Raw genomic sequence first — 16,038 nt, 5'->3', positions numbered from 1 at the left:
GTGGACCATGGAAAGATTGTTACCCTGTCATCATTGTCTGAATGTCGAGTGATTGATTGTAGACAAACTTGGATAGTTATGCATCCAAGGTGATCTATACGACTAACTGGCATAGGGTTTGAGGCTAGAGATGATGACCAAGGCCAGAACCCTCTGTCAGTCCCTGAGAACTGGCAGCAGATACTTGCAGACATGCAAGCCTGGTTACAGAGTCAGGAAGAGCTAATCCGTCTTCTGAGACAACAGGCTCTATTAGGGAGTGTTGCACCTATTGTGCCACCTATTGTGTTGCCAGTTGTACAGGCATTTGAGTTTGGGAATAGGTGGGAGCCACTATATGAGCGGTTAAGGAGATAGCATTCTCCAACCTTTGAGAGAGGACCAGATCCACTGAAGGCCGAACAGCGGATGCGTATGATTACTTCTATCCTAGATTTCATGAGGGTGGAAGGTAATTATAGGGTGGCTTGTGCCTCCTATATGCTTAGAGAGGATGCCCGTATCTGGTGGGAAGTGGTATCACAGACTAGAGATGTTTCTACAATGAGTTGGGATGGGTTTAGAGACTTGTTCAGCCAGAAGTACTATAATGTTGCCGTCAGGGCAGCGAAGGTGAATAATTCTCTGGGGTTGGTGCAGGGCAACATGATAGTTATAGAGTACACCCTGAAGTTAGATAGGCTTGCGAAGTTCGCACTAGACCTAGTGCCTACTGACGCAGCTAGACAAGACAGAGTCATTAGAGGGCTTAATGCAATGATAGCACGAGATGTGAAAATTACAACAACACCTAGGGGAAGGACTTATGCCCAGGCTTTTGAGAAGGCTTTTACCGCTGAGGAGGTGGAGAATAATATTTGGAGGGATAATGCTGCGAGATAGGATGTTCACAGGGCGGTGCCTCCATATTCACGGTCTGGTAGAGGCGAAGGCCCTAGTGATCTGAAGAGGAAGACCCCTGACACTTTGACCGTTGTTGGTCCTGATAGAAGGGGTCGGGGTTCTCAGGGTGGCCGTCAAGGAGGCGGTGAGACATGGAGAAGCTAACTAAAGTGCACGAGGTGTAGAAGACGTCATCCGGGTGAATGTCAGGTGAAGGCTTGTTACGTATGTAGGGTGGTGGGACACCTCAAGAAGGACTGTCCAACAGTGAAGAAAGAGGAAGCAGGGAAGGTGGACAACTTGACTCCAGCTCAAGTGTTCACCTTGATGCAGCAGAGGCCGAGGCTAGTCCCTCGGTGGTGATAGGTCAACTTTCTAGCGCTGGCTCTCCTTTTACCATATTGATTGACTCTGGTGCTACACATTCGTTTATTTCTAGTAAGGTAATTGATAGGTTGTGTAGACCTAGTGAGTATTATACTGAGGGGTTTGGGACTATACTGCCCACAAGGGAACTGGTGGTGTCTAGGAGGTGGATTAGAGCACTGGCAGTTACAGGAGCTTCTTGATTTGGGGATTATCTGGCCTAGCTACTCGCCATGGGGTGCTCCAGTTTTATTTGTAAAGAAGAAGGAGGGACTCTGAGGATATGTATAGAGTACAGGGAGTTAAGTTGACCATCAAGAATAAGTACCCCTTACCAAGGATCAATAACTTGTTTGATAAGCTGCAGGGAAAGATGGTGTTCTCAAATATTGATCTTCGATCTAGTTATCACCACCTTAGGATCAAGGATGAGGATATTCTGAAGATGACCTTCCGAACGAGGTATGGGCACTATGAATTTCTGGTCATGTCGTGTGGTTTGACCAATGCCCCAGCAGTATTTATGGACTTGATGAATATGGTGTTCAAGGACTTCTTAGATCAATTTGTGATTGTCTTCATCGACAACATCCTAGTGTGCTCAAGTTCAGAGGCAGAGCATGTACAGAATCTTCGACAGGTCTAGTAGATATTGAGAGAGCACCAGTTGTACGCCAAGTTTAAGAAGTGTAAGTTTTGGCTACCAGAAGTGACATTCCTTTGACATATTGTTTGTGAGGATGGAATTAAGGTGGATCCATCTAAGGTAGAGACAGTGAGAGATTGGCCGAGGCCAAGGAACGCCTTAGAGGTTATGAGCTTCATTGGATTAGCGGGATATTATAGGAGGTTCGTGAAAGGGTTTTCGAAGATTGCTGCACCGATGACATAATTGACACAGAAGAATATGAAGCTCTTTTGGTCAAACAAGTGTGAGAATAGCTTCCAGGATTTGAAGGGGCGATTGATTATGGCACCTGTGTTGAGTATCCCTTCGAATGGAGGGAAGTTTGTGGTATATTGTGACACATCGAGACTGGGACAGGGCTATGTGTTGATGCGGAATAAGAAGGTTATCGCTTATACATCACAACAGCTGGAGGAGTATAAGCAGCGGTACCCTATCCATGATTTTGAATCGGCAGCGATGTTATTTGCACTGAAAGTGTTGCGACATTATCTGTATGGAGAGAAGTGCAAGATATACATTGATCATAAGAGTTTGAAGTATTTCTTCACCCAGAACAATTTGAATATGAGGTAGAGGCGTTGGTTAGAGTTGGTGAAGGACTATGATTGCGATATCTTCTACCACCCAGGGAAAGCCAATGTGCTGGCAGATGCGTTAAGCTGGAGGGGCTCGGGATAGTTGTTTAGCTCTACACATATATCGAGAGAATTGGCAGAGGAGATGTCCCGAGCGAGGATGGAATTGGTTGTGGGCCTGTTGGCCAATATTACTTTATAGTCGACCCTTTTGGAGAGGATAAAAGAGGGTCAAATCGTTGATGCACTGTTGTAGGAAGTTAGAGGGAATGTCTTAGCAGTAGTGGCTAAGGAATATTCCATTTCTGAGATTGGTTTGCTTTGGTACAAGGATTAGATCTGTGTTCCGACTGATATGGGATTAGACGTGAGATATTAGATGAATCCCATACTACACCGTACTCACTCCATCCAGGCACCATGAAGATGTATCAGGATCTGCAGACATTGTATTGGTGACCTGGGATGAAGAAGGATGTGGTGGAGTATGTGGCCAGGTGTTTCACCTGTCAGCAGGTGAAAGCTGAGCATCAGCGGCCAGAGGGGTTGCTACAGCCTTTGAGTATTCCCGAGTTGAAATGGGAGGACATTATAATGGATTTTGTGGGAGGTTTACCCAGGACAATGGGGCTGCATGACTCGGTGTGGGTGATAGTGGACAGATACACCAAGTGAGCTCACTTTCTGCCAGTGAAGTCGACTTATACTGTGGATCAATATGCGGAGCTGTATGTGAGGGAGATTGTACGTCTCCATGGGGTTCCCAAGTCTAAAGTGTCAGACCAGGATCCTATCTTTACCTCCAAGTTTTGGGATGGATTGTAGAAGGCTATGGGGACTCAGCTGAAGTTTAGTATGACCTTTTATCCTCAGACTGATGGACAGTCTGAGAGGATGATTCAGGTATTGAAGGACATGTTCAGAGCGTTCATGATAGACTTTGACGGGTCTTGGAGTAAGTATCTCCTGTTGATTGAGTTTTCATACAACAATAGTTACCAATCAACAATTAGAGTAGTTCCATATGAGATGTTATATGGGAGGAGATGTAGATCTCCCATTCATTGGGATGAGACGGGTGAGAGGAAGTATTTGGGACCATAGATGGTTCAGAAGGCTACTGAGGTTACTGAGAAGATCCGAGCTCAAATGCTCACTTCATAAAGCAGAAAAAAAAGCTATGCTGATCCTAAGTGTAGGGACGTGGAGTTCTAGGTGGGGGACCATGTGTTTCTACGAGTCTCACCACTTCGAGGGGTGAGAAGGTTTGGGAAGAAGTGCAAGCTGAGCCCTAAATTCATTGGGCCTTTTGAGATCCTAGAGAGGATCGGGCAAGTGACCTTTAGAATGGCATTGCCACCGTCGTTGTCAGGAGTTCATGACATATTCCACATTTCTATGCTTTGGAAGTACATCTATGATACGACTCATGTGTTGAAGTATGAGGACTTAGAACTGCAAACAGGTTTGTCTTATGAGGAACGACCGGTCCAGGTCTTAGATAGGAAAAACAAGGTTCTACGAAACAAGACGATTCCTCTAGTCAGAGTGTTATGGATGAATAGCAGGGTCGAGAAAACGACCTGGAACCTTGAGTCAGTGATGCAGGATCAATATCTCGAGTTATTCAAGTAAATTTTGAGGATGAAATTCTCAGTAGGAAGGGATAGTTGTAACGAACAAAATTGCTAATAATTAAGGGCCTTGATTCGCGTGCCAGGAGGGCATAATTGGTATATGTATGATTTATTGGTTTATTGCATGATTAATATGATTATATGGCTATGTGACATGAATGTTTGTGAGTATTAGATATGCATGTGGGCCATCTTTAGCTTATAAGGGCATATTTGTAATTTTGGCCGCTGAGGGCATAAATGTGATTATATGTGATAAATTGTTGAGACCACATTATTATGTGGATATATCTGCAGCATATGGCTCGAGACAGTCCTAGTGAGCGGATTAGCGAAATAGTCACAGCGGGGTTTAATACCCGGCTCGGGGGGAGCCTTGGGGTATTTTTGGGAACTTAAAGAATATATCGGGAACTATTAGATAGTGAATAAGTTAATGGTAATTAATTGGAATGACATGATTAATTGGTAAATATTAGGAACATTTGAGGAATTAGCGGGAACTAGGGGAAAATAACCATTTTACCCTAGGGACAGCTTGAAGGTTAGTAAACTTCGGAGGGGCATAATGGTCTTTTGGTAGGAAAGTGATATACTCAGTTTACACTTAGGATTAAGTTAGAAAGTGGCAGAAACTTCAGTACACTCCCTCATCTCTCTCTCACGGTTTCACTCTCTCTCCCATTCTCCCAATAAGCTTTGAAGCTAAGAAAGAAAAAGGGCAGTAAGCTTAGGCTTCAGCTGGTATTCCTTGAAGGAAATTGAAGGGAAAATAGAAGGAAAGGTAGGGGATTCAAGCTGGGAATTTGAGCTGGAAAATAGAGAAGAATTCAGTCATAATTTTGGTAAGAAATCTGGTTAAAATCTCTGTGTTATACTAATTTATATGAAGGGTTAAGCTTGTATGGGGTTTGGGATTATTACTGGAATTGGACTGATTTGGGGTTCAGATTTAGTGTAAATTCTAGGTTCTTGGGTATGAATTAGATGGTGAATTTGCTGGTATTTTCGTTTAGTCTTGTGCTCTAGAATTCTTTGAATCAGTGTGTTGAGTCCTGGTTTAGCACAGGGAATTTAGTTGGAAGTGGGGAGTAGGATTGGTTTGAATCCTAGAAGTTTTGGCTGGAAAGAGATGGAGAAAAACCCAGAATTTATGGGCTCGAAGAGGGCACGTGTGCGACCAACTTCTGGGACGCCACGACGCATGTGCCCAAAAGGGCCTGGGTTGGCCTCTGACTTGGGGGCACGCCGCGACCCACTTAGCCAAGTTGCGGCCTGCTTCCCCTTTGGCTTGGGTCCTTGCTCTATGACTTGGGGGCAAGTTGCAACCCACTTAGCCAGGTCGCGACCTACCTAGAGTTTTTAGCCTTAGAACGGGTTCTAGAATTGTTAAGGCTTAGGGGTTCAAACCTAGGTGCTCGGGACAATTTCTACTTCCCGGTTTGGTAGAAATTGAGGTCTCGGAGGCTAGTTTATGTCTCTTAAGTATTTATTTGGATTGGAAGTTAACAATTACCTATTGGACACTGTGACTAGGTCTATCACCAAGGCTCAGGGCTAAGGATTGTGCTCGGAACCATTTCATTTTCTCCGTTCGGAATTAAAGGTAAGAAAACTGCACCCTTGTGTGGCTATGTTGGGACTAAGATTCCCTGCATTTGAATACATATGTTGTATAACTGTGATAATGCCATGTGAGCATGAAATAAACGGCCTAAGAGTGGCAGGGACTGATAATTTGCCCACAGGACGCAACTCGGCCACTGTGAGCTGGGGTCAGCTAGATAAACACTGGACTCGACCTAAGCGAGTCGGAGTCAGTGGGTTAAACAGAGGGTGCAGCCTAAGGGCGTCAACCCTGACTAATGTGTATTGATTGAGATAAACTATTGAATATAAATGTTTATTGTTGTTAGCTTGATGCTATGGCTTGTTAAATATCTAGTTAACTGTCTTGTGAATTAATTGATTATCATCATTAATTATTTTATGCTATTATGGTTTTCTTGTTGGGCCTTGGCTCACGGGTGCTTTGTGAAGTAGGTAAAGGCAAGGGTAAGATGGATCAACCATGAGTTGGAAAGCTCTGGGGGAGAGGTGTCCATTATCAGCTGCTCGTCCGCTACGGCCGAGGGATTGTACAGGGACAGAAACCTAAAATGTGTATTTTGCCAATAGAATGGCCTCTAATTGTATATAACTTTTGGAAGTTTGTAAATTTGTCTTTTAAACCCTATTTTTGGGATCCCATGTACCAAACATCTATTTTAATGAAAATTAACCGTTTATAACCAAAATATTTTAACCCTAACTTGTTTATGACTTTCGGATAACACTTTTATTCAAATGACACTATTAGCAAGTCTCGCACTATTTCAAATACACAGTGTAATGGTCTTGGTTATCCAGGGCATTACAGTAAGTATCTCCCTTTGATTGAGGTTTCGTATAATAACAGTTATTAGGCAACTATCAGAGTGGCTCCGTATGAGATGTTATATGGGAAGAAGTGCATATCACCTATCCATTGGGATGAGACGGGTGAGAGGAGATATCTAGGTCATGACGTTGTTCAGAGAACCAATGAGGCGATTGAGAAGATTAGAGCTTGAATGCTCTCCTCCCAGAGTCGGCAGAAGAGATACTCAAACTTAAGATGCAGGAGCGTAGAGTTTCAAGTCGGTGACCATGTGATTCTCAGAGTTCTCCCTTAATAGTGGTGAAACGGTTTTGTGTACGGGGCAAGCTGAGCCATAGGTTTGTTGGCCCTTTTGATATTCTAGAATGGGTTCGAGAGGTAGCTTATAATTGGCGATGCCTCCAGCTCTATCAGGGGTTCACAATGTGTTTCACGTATCCATGCTCTGGAAGTATGTATCAGATTCTACGCGCGTGCTGAGTTATGGGATCTTGGAGCAGGATCAGGATTTATCGTATGAAGAGAGGTCGGTCCAGATTATCGACCGAAAGGATAAAGTCTTGCGGAGCAAGACCATCGCCTTAGTGAAGGTGTTGTAATGGAACAACAAAGTGGAAGAGGCGACTTGGGAACATGAGACAGATATGCGGGAACGGTATCCCGAGTTATAAATGTAATTTCGAGGATGAAATTTATGTGAGGGGATGGTTGTAGCGTCCCAAATTTGCTAATAAGGCTTAGGCCCTTGATTAGCATGTCGGGAGGGCAATAATTGATTTAATTACATTAATATATGAATTTGATTATTATGTGATTAGAAATGCATGTCTAGGTGAATTAAATATGCATGTGGGCCTCATTTGGCTGTGAGGGGCATATCTGTAATTTTAGCCCATTGAGGGCATAAATGTAATACTTGTGTATATTGTGTTTGATACCATAAGTGAGTGGTGATATATTTGTGATGCACCATCCGAGACGGTCCTGGGGAGCAGTTTAGATAAATAGTCACAACGGAGTCGAATACCCGACTCAGGAGGAGCCTAGGGGTAATTTGGGAATGTTGTATGTGTTCGGGAATTACCAGGTAATGGGTAGTAATTTATCAATGGTTTGGATACGTTGGGATTAAATAGGGATTTATAGTAACACTCGAGGAATTAGCGGGACATGGTAAATGACAAAATTTCCCTTAGTGGCACTTGAGGATTTAGATGGACTTAAGGGTAATTTGGACTTTCGCCTAAGATATAAGCTTAAGCACTTGGGCTGTTGAGACATTAGAAGAAAACAGAATGGAAATAACATAAACTTTCAACAATCTCTCTCACAGTCGGTTCTCACTCACTCTCTATGGTGCTTAAGAATTTTGGAGAAACCTTTAGGATTTAGGCAAAAGAACCGATGGATTGGAAGCTTGGGGACTTGGAAAATCAGCAAAGGGTTGAGTACAATTCAGAGGTAAGCTCTTGGACTTGATCTTCTTGCTAAATTCTGCTAGGATTAGAGGTTTGCATGAGAGTTCAATTTTGTATTTGATTTTGGCTGTTGATGAGTCTGTGGAGTTGTTTGTGGTTTTGTTGTGATGTTTAGGTTATGTGGAAGGGAAGTCTGGGCTTTATTCTGGGTTGAATTGGTGTTTATGGTATGAAATTGAGGTTTAGGCTCGAGGAAAAATGCAGGAAATAGTTTGATTTTCTAGGTTTGGGAGCTTGGGCCGTAGCCTTGTTCTTCATGCTCCACAGGCCGTGTGTGTCGAAGAGGTTGGAAAGCCCTTGTTTACTTAGGCGCGTTGCGGCGCAAGGTGTAGCGCATCGTGGCCCGTGTCCCTTAGCAGAGAGGCATTTTGCCTCTGAATTGGGTGCATCGCATCCCTTAAGGGGTTGGGCCACGTCTCAAATGCAAAGTAATGGTTGTTTAAAGGTTTTTAGCTCTGGAACTCAAATGTTAAGGCTCAGGAAGGATTTAACCACTCGGATTGGTAGAATCCAAGGTCCCGAAGGCTAGATTTATATTCCAAAGTTATTTATTGGTTTGGAACTTGATGGATGGTTATTATGAATGCGTTGTGACTAGGTTTTCAACGAGGCTCGGGTTAGGGGACTGTGCTCGGGATCACAATGCTCAGATAGCTCAGGACACAGTCAAGGAAACTGTTGTACCCGTAGATCAGGGCGTGACCCTATTTTTTGTATTGCAGGGCGTAGCCCTAATGATTGTATTGCAGGGCGTGGACCTAATGTTTATATTCAGTATGTGTCTAAATATTTGTTGATATTGTGCTATGTGATGCATATTTGTGAGTGAATGGCGAAGGTCGAGAACAGTAGGAAGCCGAATATGGCAAGGGGTCGGGATCGGCATTTAGCCCGCTGAGTTCAGGCAGTTAGGGTGAGACCCTCCTGGGGTGCTGGAGTCACCCTCTCGGTGAAGACCGCGTACCTAGGGCCTGGTAAGCGCCTAGGACGGCGCTGGCCACTATATGTTTAGCCCTTTGGTTGTTTGTTATATATTGTGGATTGTCATATATATGTTATATGTTTTGTGTTGAGTTTTCATGCTGGGCTTTGGCTCATGGGTGCTCTATGGTGCATGTAAGGGTAAAGGAAAGGTCGACCAACCATGAGTATGGAGAGCGTAGAGCGACGGGTACATGTTCGGCCTACCTGGCTACCACGGCTAGGTTTATTTTGGGAAAATGCATTGTATTAATTCGTTTTGTCGCCTAGGTCAACCTTGGCTGTAACTTTGAGTTGTAATAAATTTTCTAAATAGTATTTTGGGATCCCAAATGTATAACTCTTTATGATTTCAATGAATGACCACATTTTTATATTAAATGTCTTAAAACGACTTTTGTTTCAGGTTAGCTACACTTTTAACCTAAACCATTGATTAGCGAGCTAATGGCACATTTTTAACTCACATAGTAATGGCTCTAAGGAAGTAGGGTGTTATGTGGGATATGAAAGTATAGCCTAAGGGTGTCGGGGCTGATGATAGGCGTATTGGATTCTTCTTAGCCTAAGTGAGTCGGGGTCAGCTAAATAATCAGAGGACTCGGCCTAAGCGAGTCAGGGTCAACTAAATAATCAGAGGACTCGACCTAAGTGAACTGGGGCCAGGTTAGTAACTAGAGGCCTCGGCCTAAAGGTGTCGACACCTAAGTATTTGTATTATGATTTGAGTTATATGTGAATGTATATGCTAATCGTTGCTTAGCTTGATTCTTGTACTCTGTTGGTTAATTGAATTAATTGGTTTGAAGCTTATTAATCACTCTTGTGCTATATATGTTTGTAGTTTTTAAGTTTTCTAGCTGGGCCTTGGCTCACGGGTGCTAAGTGGTGCACGTAAGGGAGTTGATAGCTGGACTAGCCATGAGTTGGAGAGCTTCAGAGGCGGTGTGTACATATACAGCATGCTCGATCGTCACGGTCAAGATAGCTTAGGAGGAACTAGGGTTAAACCCTGTTTTGCCACTTAGGACGGCTAAATTGTATCGGTTTATCTTTTACAAGTCTGTATACTGATTTTTGGGATCCCGTGTACAAACTTAATATTTTAATGAAAAATAATCATTTTTTTGACCAAATATTTTGTTACTTGACCTTGACTTAGTCTCTAATGACACATTTAAGTGCAAACAACTTGCTTAGCAAGTTAAGCATTATTTTAAACACATAGTGTAATGTTCTTGGTTATCCAGAGCATTACAAAGGTCGTTTTGTGGGAACACACGACAAGTTGTAGCCTCTCTAACTATTAGGATTAATGTCATAAAAGCATGTAAAGACACTTTATTAATTTAAATAAAAGTACAATTTTATTATATTTGAATGTTATAATTGTTGTTTGAATTAATTATATAATAATATCAATCAAATTTCTTATTCATTCATGAGAATATGATCTTGTATTATTGCGAGAGAATTAGAATCATATAGAATGAATAAAATAGTCAATAACATATTAAAGTACGGAATCTTTAATGAATGGTTACAAGCGCAGTTTACTAAGCATACAGGATGCAAGTGATCTAGATTCAGATTACTGATGTGGATAGCCATCTTAGTAAATGTGTTGTATATAATAGATATTATATATGATAGCACCGATGAGAATTAGTTATCTTTATAAATTTGTTGTTTGATATAAGATTTAATTCTTATCATAATAGATGTTCATTTGTAGATCAGTCTAAATCCTGAATATTCATGAACTCCTGTTTATGTTTTTTGGATCTTTTGATTCACTTGTTAAGGTTTCTTAGTATAATGAGGCTAATAACTTTTGTTTTGAAGATTCAATATCTTGAATGACTGGGACATGATTTACAATAATGGAATCCATATTTTCCTAATAGATCGAATATTGATTCTCTTAAGGGGTATTTCTAGAACAAAATAGGTATTGAGCTCAAATCTATAATTTGATTATAAATTAATTATTCGCAACGAATTGATGATACTTAAGGATCAAGTGGTAACTAGAAGGATAAAACAATAATCTTGACCAATTCTAATTAACGAACCAATAAATGGAGGACATAATTACATTTATTGATTATATCAATGAACTACAAGAGAAAACAATGTAAATATAATTCTAAAAATACTTAGAATGCAATTCCATATTTATAGTGGAGTAATCATGGAATTAATAAATAAGATTATTAGATAAAAAGAGTTTAATTAATAATCTGGTTTATTGGAGCTTCGTATTATAGTTTCATGATCTCCAGATCACCTCTGCCCTACACTGTCAAGGGTAATGATGTCAAAAGAAAGATTTATAGAGAGAATGACTTAATTGCAAATGAATTAATTTTCCAGGGAAAGGAAATAATTGTGTGATAATTATGGGTAATTGATTAATTATGAATTAATTAATTATTTAGCTATATAGTTTTTATTATGAAAAACTATATGTTAAAATAAATATTAATCATATTTGGAATTATATAAAGAGAGATTAATAATTATCTTATTTATAATAAGATATTTATTTAAAACTAATATTTTAAGATAAACTTAATTTTGAATTAACTAATATCTATTTTGGGATAAATATATTGATTAAACAAACAAATGAGAAAATTAGGGAGAACTATAATAATGTGGTGTGACACACTCACTTCACTATGAGTGTAGCGCCACACACATGGATATTTGCACCATGGGATTTGAATTTTGAATTTCAAAATTACTGTTTAATCAATTATTTAATTATTCATTTTATATATGATTTAAATTAAATAATTAAATATGTTATGACTACTCAGTTTCAATTTAATAAAATGAAGATTAATTAATTAAGTTAATTATCTTTATAAAACTGAAAGAGCGATACTTTCATAAATAAATTGTTTTAAGCGATTAAAAAGTTTAGACTGTCAAACTCTCTCTCTCTATCTCTCTCTACAAAATGAAAGCGATAGTTTTTCCTAAACCTAAAAAACTATTCAATACATTTTCTCCATATCAAACATCTCTAGATCTCATGTGTTAAGTACATCTAGAGAGTCTAAATCAACCTTTTGAATCTTACGTTCCCATACATGTCCTTGTGTGTTTGACAATTGGTATGGAAGATCTGTTGGGAAAACTTATACAGGATCCTGTTTATTTTAATGTAGATCTTATATTAAACGAATTAATATAAGAAAAACTAAAACATGTTTCTAAAATTGAATTCAAATTGAAATAATTATAATAACACTTACATTATACGCAACGGAATGATAGAGCCTTTCCATCAGTTTCTATAACCCTTGTATCTTTTCTGTCGCTGAGAATTACATAAAAAAACTAAACCGTTCTTCAATTTTCTTCACAACCTTCCAAATGATTCTTAGTATTACCTAGACTAGGGTGGGCAATTCTCAACACATGAGATAGATACAGAGAAAAGAATAATAAGGCTTAGAAAAAGACTTTTGTTTGTAGAGAGAATCTAAAACCTACTAGATCTTCTGATATTCTCAGAAACATGTGTTTGTTATCTCTCACTTAGCACTTCTTTTATAGACTCAATTAGGTCATTTTAATTTAATTTAAAAATAAATAAAATAATAGATAATATCAAACCTAGGTAGAAATTATTATGGGCTTTAGACCTGTGAAATTTCTCATTTAATTATAAGCCTGTTGGACTTAAAATCAAGGCTTTGATAATTAAATCAATTAATTGAGACTATCTATATGATTTTATCCAAGGTACAGTGGGAAACATGGGCCTATGAAATCAGGCTCCAATAAGTTATCATAAATCTAACAAATAAATTTACTAACTTATTAATTCCTTGTGACTCCACTAAATACTCAGAATTGCACTCTTGAATTCATAGAACTCTCTATAAGCAATATAGATACGTTATTAATTATCCATTGTTACAACCGTAATTGTCACTCAATCCTCTATAGACGTTCTACAATGAGATGGGACTAAAATACCATTTTACCCCTCATTGTATTTTATACTTAAAACACTTAGTTCCTTGTAAATGATATTTCAATAAACTAATATTAATTACTGAAATGAGATCTCTATCATTTGTCACCTTGAACCAAACTAAAAGGAAACCATCATTTCACTTCTTCATCAGAAGCTATAGATGTTCATATCAATGATTAACAGTCCCACTCAATTATACTACCGAGTTCCCAAGATGTAAGTATGGGCTAGTCCGTAGGGTAAGTTGGTAACAAACAAGTCAAAGAACTCAAATAATACAACCAGTTAGAATACTAACCACTCAGAATTGAGATTGAATTGACCTATGGTCAACTATATGATATGACTAGAATAGATAATAACGGTATGTTTACTTATCCTATCTACTGTCAATATCGGTCCAGTCTGATGTAACAAATACATCCAATCTTATCTACTTTGCTAATGTTTTGGAAAGAACATAACACTGCATGTGTAAGTAAATCATATCGTAGATTGGCAAGTCAGTGTAAATCTTGTGCATTGACTAATCTTAGGACTAACTTATTTTGAATATATAATCAAATTTATATTCCACTGTGATTACGTCACTATAAATATGCTTAGCTATATGTTCGGGATTTAATAGAAGTTTATATTAAACAAATAATCATGAAAATAAAACATGTGAGCAAAGTGATTGACCAAGTCAAAAAATGATTTCTATTCTTTTATTGATAATAAAATGAGATTACAAAGAAATTGGGTTTTAATTAGGGCATAAAACCCTAACAAACTCCCACTTGCACTAATTGAAACTAATGCCTTAATTCTACTAATCCCATTTCTTTGATATGCTTATCAAATGTAGCTTCTGGTAGTGTCTTCGTAAATATATCTGCAAGATTGTCTTCAAATGCAATCTTCATAACCTTCACATCTCCCCTAGCCACATATTCTCAAATAATGTGATACTTTCTTTCTATATGCTTACTCCTCTTGTGACTTCAAGGTTCTTTCGAGTTGGCTATCGCTCCTGTATTGTCACAAAACAACGCAAGTAGTTTATCCATTTTTGGAATAACACCAAGATCTGAATAGAACTTCTTTAGCCAGACATTTTCCATAGCTGCTTCTGACGTAGCTATGTATTGAGCCTCCATGGTGGAATCTGAGATCACAGACTGCTTTACGTTTCTCCATATCACATCTCCACCCCCAAGAGTAAACACCATTCTCGAAGTAGACTTCCTGTCATCGACATCAGTTTGAAAATATGAATCAGTGTAGCCTACTGGGTTCAGAACACCACCCTTGTAGACTAACATATAATCCCTAGTTTGCTATAAATACTTCATAATATGCTTAACTGCTATCCAATGTTCTGGTCCTAGGTTTGACTGATACCTGCTCACTACTCCCATTGCATAGCAAATATCTGGTCTAGTACACAACATAGAATACACCAGACTTCCAACTGCAAATGCGTAAATAAATTTTCTCATTACATCTTCCTCTTCAGGAGTCTGGGGAGACTGCTTCTTTGAAAGATAAATCCATGGCAGGATGGTAGACGTCCTTTCTTGGAATTTGTCATTGAGAAACATTCAAGCACTTTATCAATGTACGCTGCTTGAGATAGAGCTAAGACTATGTTCTTTCTATCCCTAATGATCTGGATACCTAGAACATAGCTTGCTTCACCCAAATCATTCATCTGAAATTGAGTGTTCAGCCAATTCTTCACATCTGACAATTTCTTAACATTCTTTCCAATCATTAACTACATAAAGAACCAGGAATACCACTATTTTATTTGCCTTCAGTTGGAAAATACAAGGCTCGTCAATATTTTGTTCAAAGCCATAGGTTTTGATTATTTCATCAAACCTTAGATTCCAGGAGCGAGAAGCATGCTTAAGTCCATAGATGGACCTATTCAACTTGCAAACTTTTTCTTCTTCTCCAGCTACTTTAAATCCTTCTGACTGATCCATATAAATGACTTCACCAAGCTTTCCATTAAGAAAAGTTGTCTTGACGTCCATTTGCCCGATCTCATAGTCGAGAGCGGCTGCTATGGAAAGGAGGATGCGAATGGACTTGAGCATGCCTTCCGGACTAAAAGTTTCCTCATAGTCCACGCCTTCTCTTTCGGTATAACCCTTTGCCACTAATCAAGCTTTATAAATTTTGATATTTCCATCAACACCTCATTTCTTCTTGTAGATCCACTTGCACCCAATGACCCTAAATTCACTAGGTGCTTCCACAAGATCCCAGACGGAATTTGAGTACATGGACTTCATTTCCTGTTACATGGCTTCGAGCTTTTCAGTGATAGTCATTGCCTGTTTGAAAGACAAAGGATCATCATCACTAGTGTCACCAACAACCATATTTATTTCACCATCCAAACCATAGCAAACTGGGTTCCTAGAAACCCTCCCACTACGACAAGGCTCCGTGACTATTTGCCCAGGAACAGTGGTACTTTCTTCATTTAAATCGACTTGCGTCGGTTGGACATGAAGAGTGTGAATTTCATCATCAACTCACATTGATGACGGTGGAACATAGGTTGGAGTCAATTCTTTAACCATATCCTCTAAAATTACTTTGCTACGTGGTTTGAAGTTTTGGACATAGTCATTTTCCAGAAAAGTCTCGTCCTTTGTAAGTCTTTGAATTCTATCATAGCCAAGGTGACCTAGTCTCAAATGCCATAAATACTTCATGTTATCATTATCGGTCTTTTGACGTTTATTGGTCCTAGGTTAAGCTACTTTGAATAAATCATTTTTAAGAGCGAGGGGTTCGTTAGGTCGCAGAATATAATGCTTGTTTTCCAAACATGTAATACACAATTGTGATCCATTGAAATAAATAGATATATTACAACTTGTGAAAGTCATAAAAAATTGTTCTAATTGCAACAAGGAAACTAAAATTAAATTTCTACTAAAATCCAGAATAGAAAATACATCATTTAAGATTAAAAAATGTATTTCCGAACTTCAGACAAGCTCTTCC

This window comes from Humulus lupulus, chromosome 1 (genome assembly GCF_963169125.1).
Source record: "Humulus lupulus chromosome 1, drHumLupu1.1, whole genome shotgun sequence".
In the NCBI taxonomy this organism is placed as follows: Eukaryota; Viridiplantae; Streptophyta; class Magnoliopsida; order Rosales; family Cannabaceae; genus Humulus; species Humulus lupulus.
Note: the sequence above shows the minus strand (reverse complement) of the source record.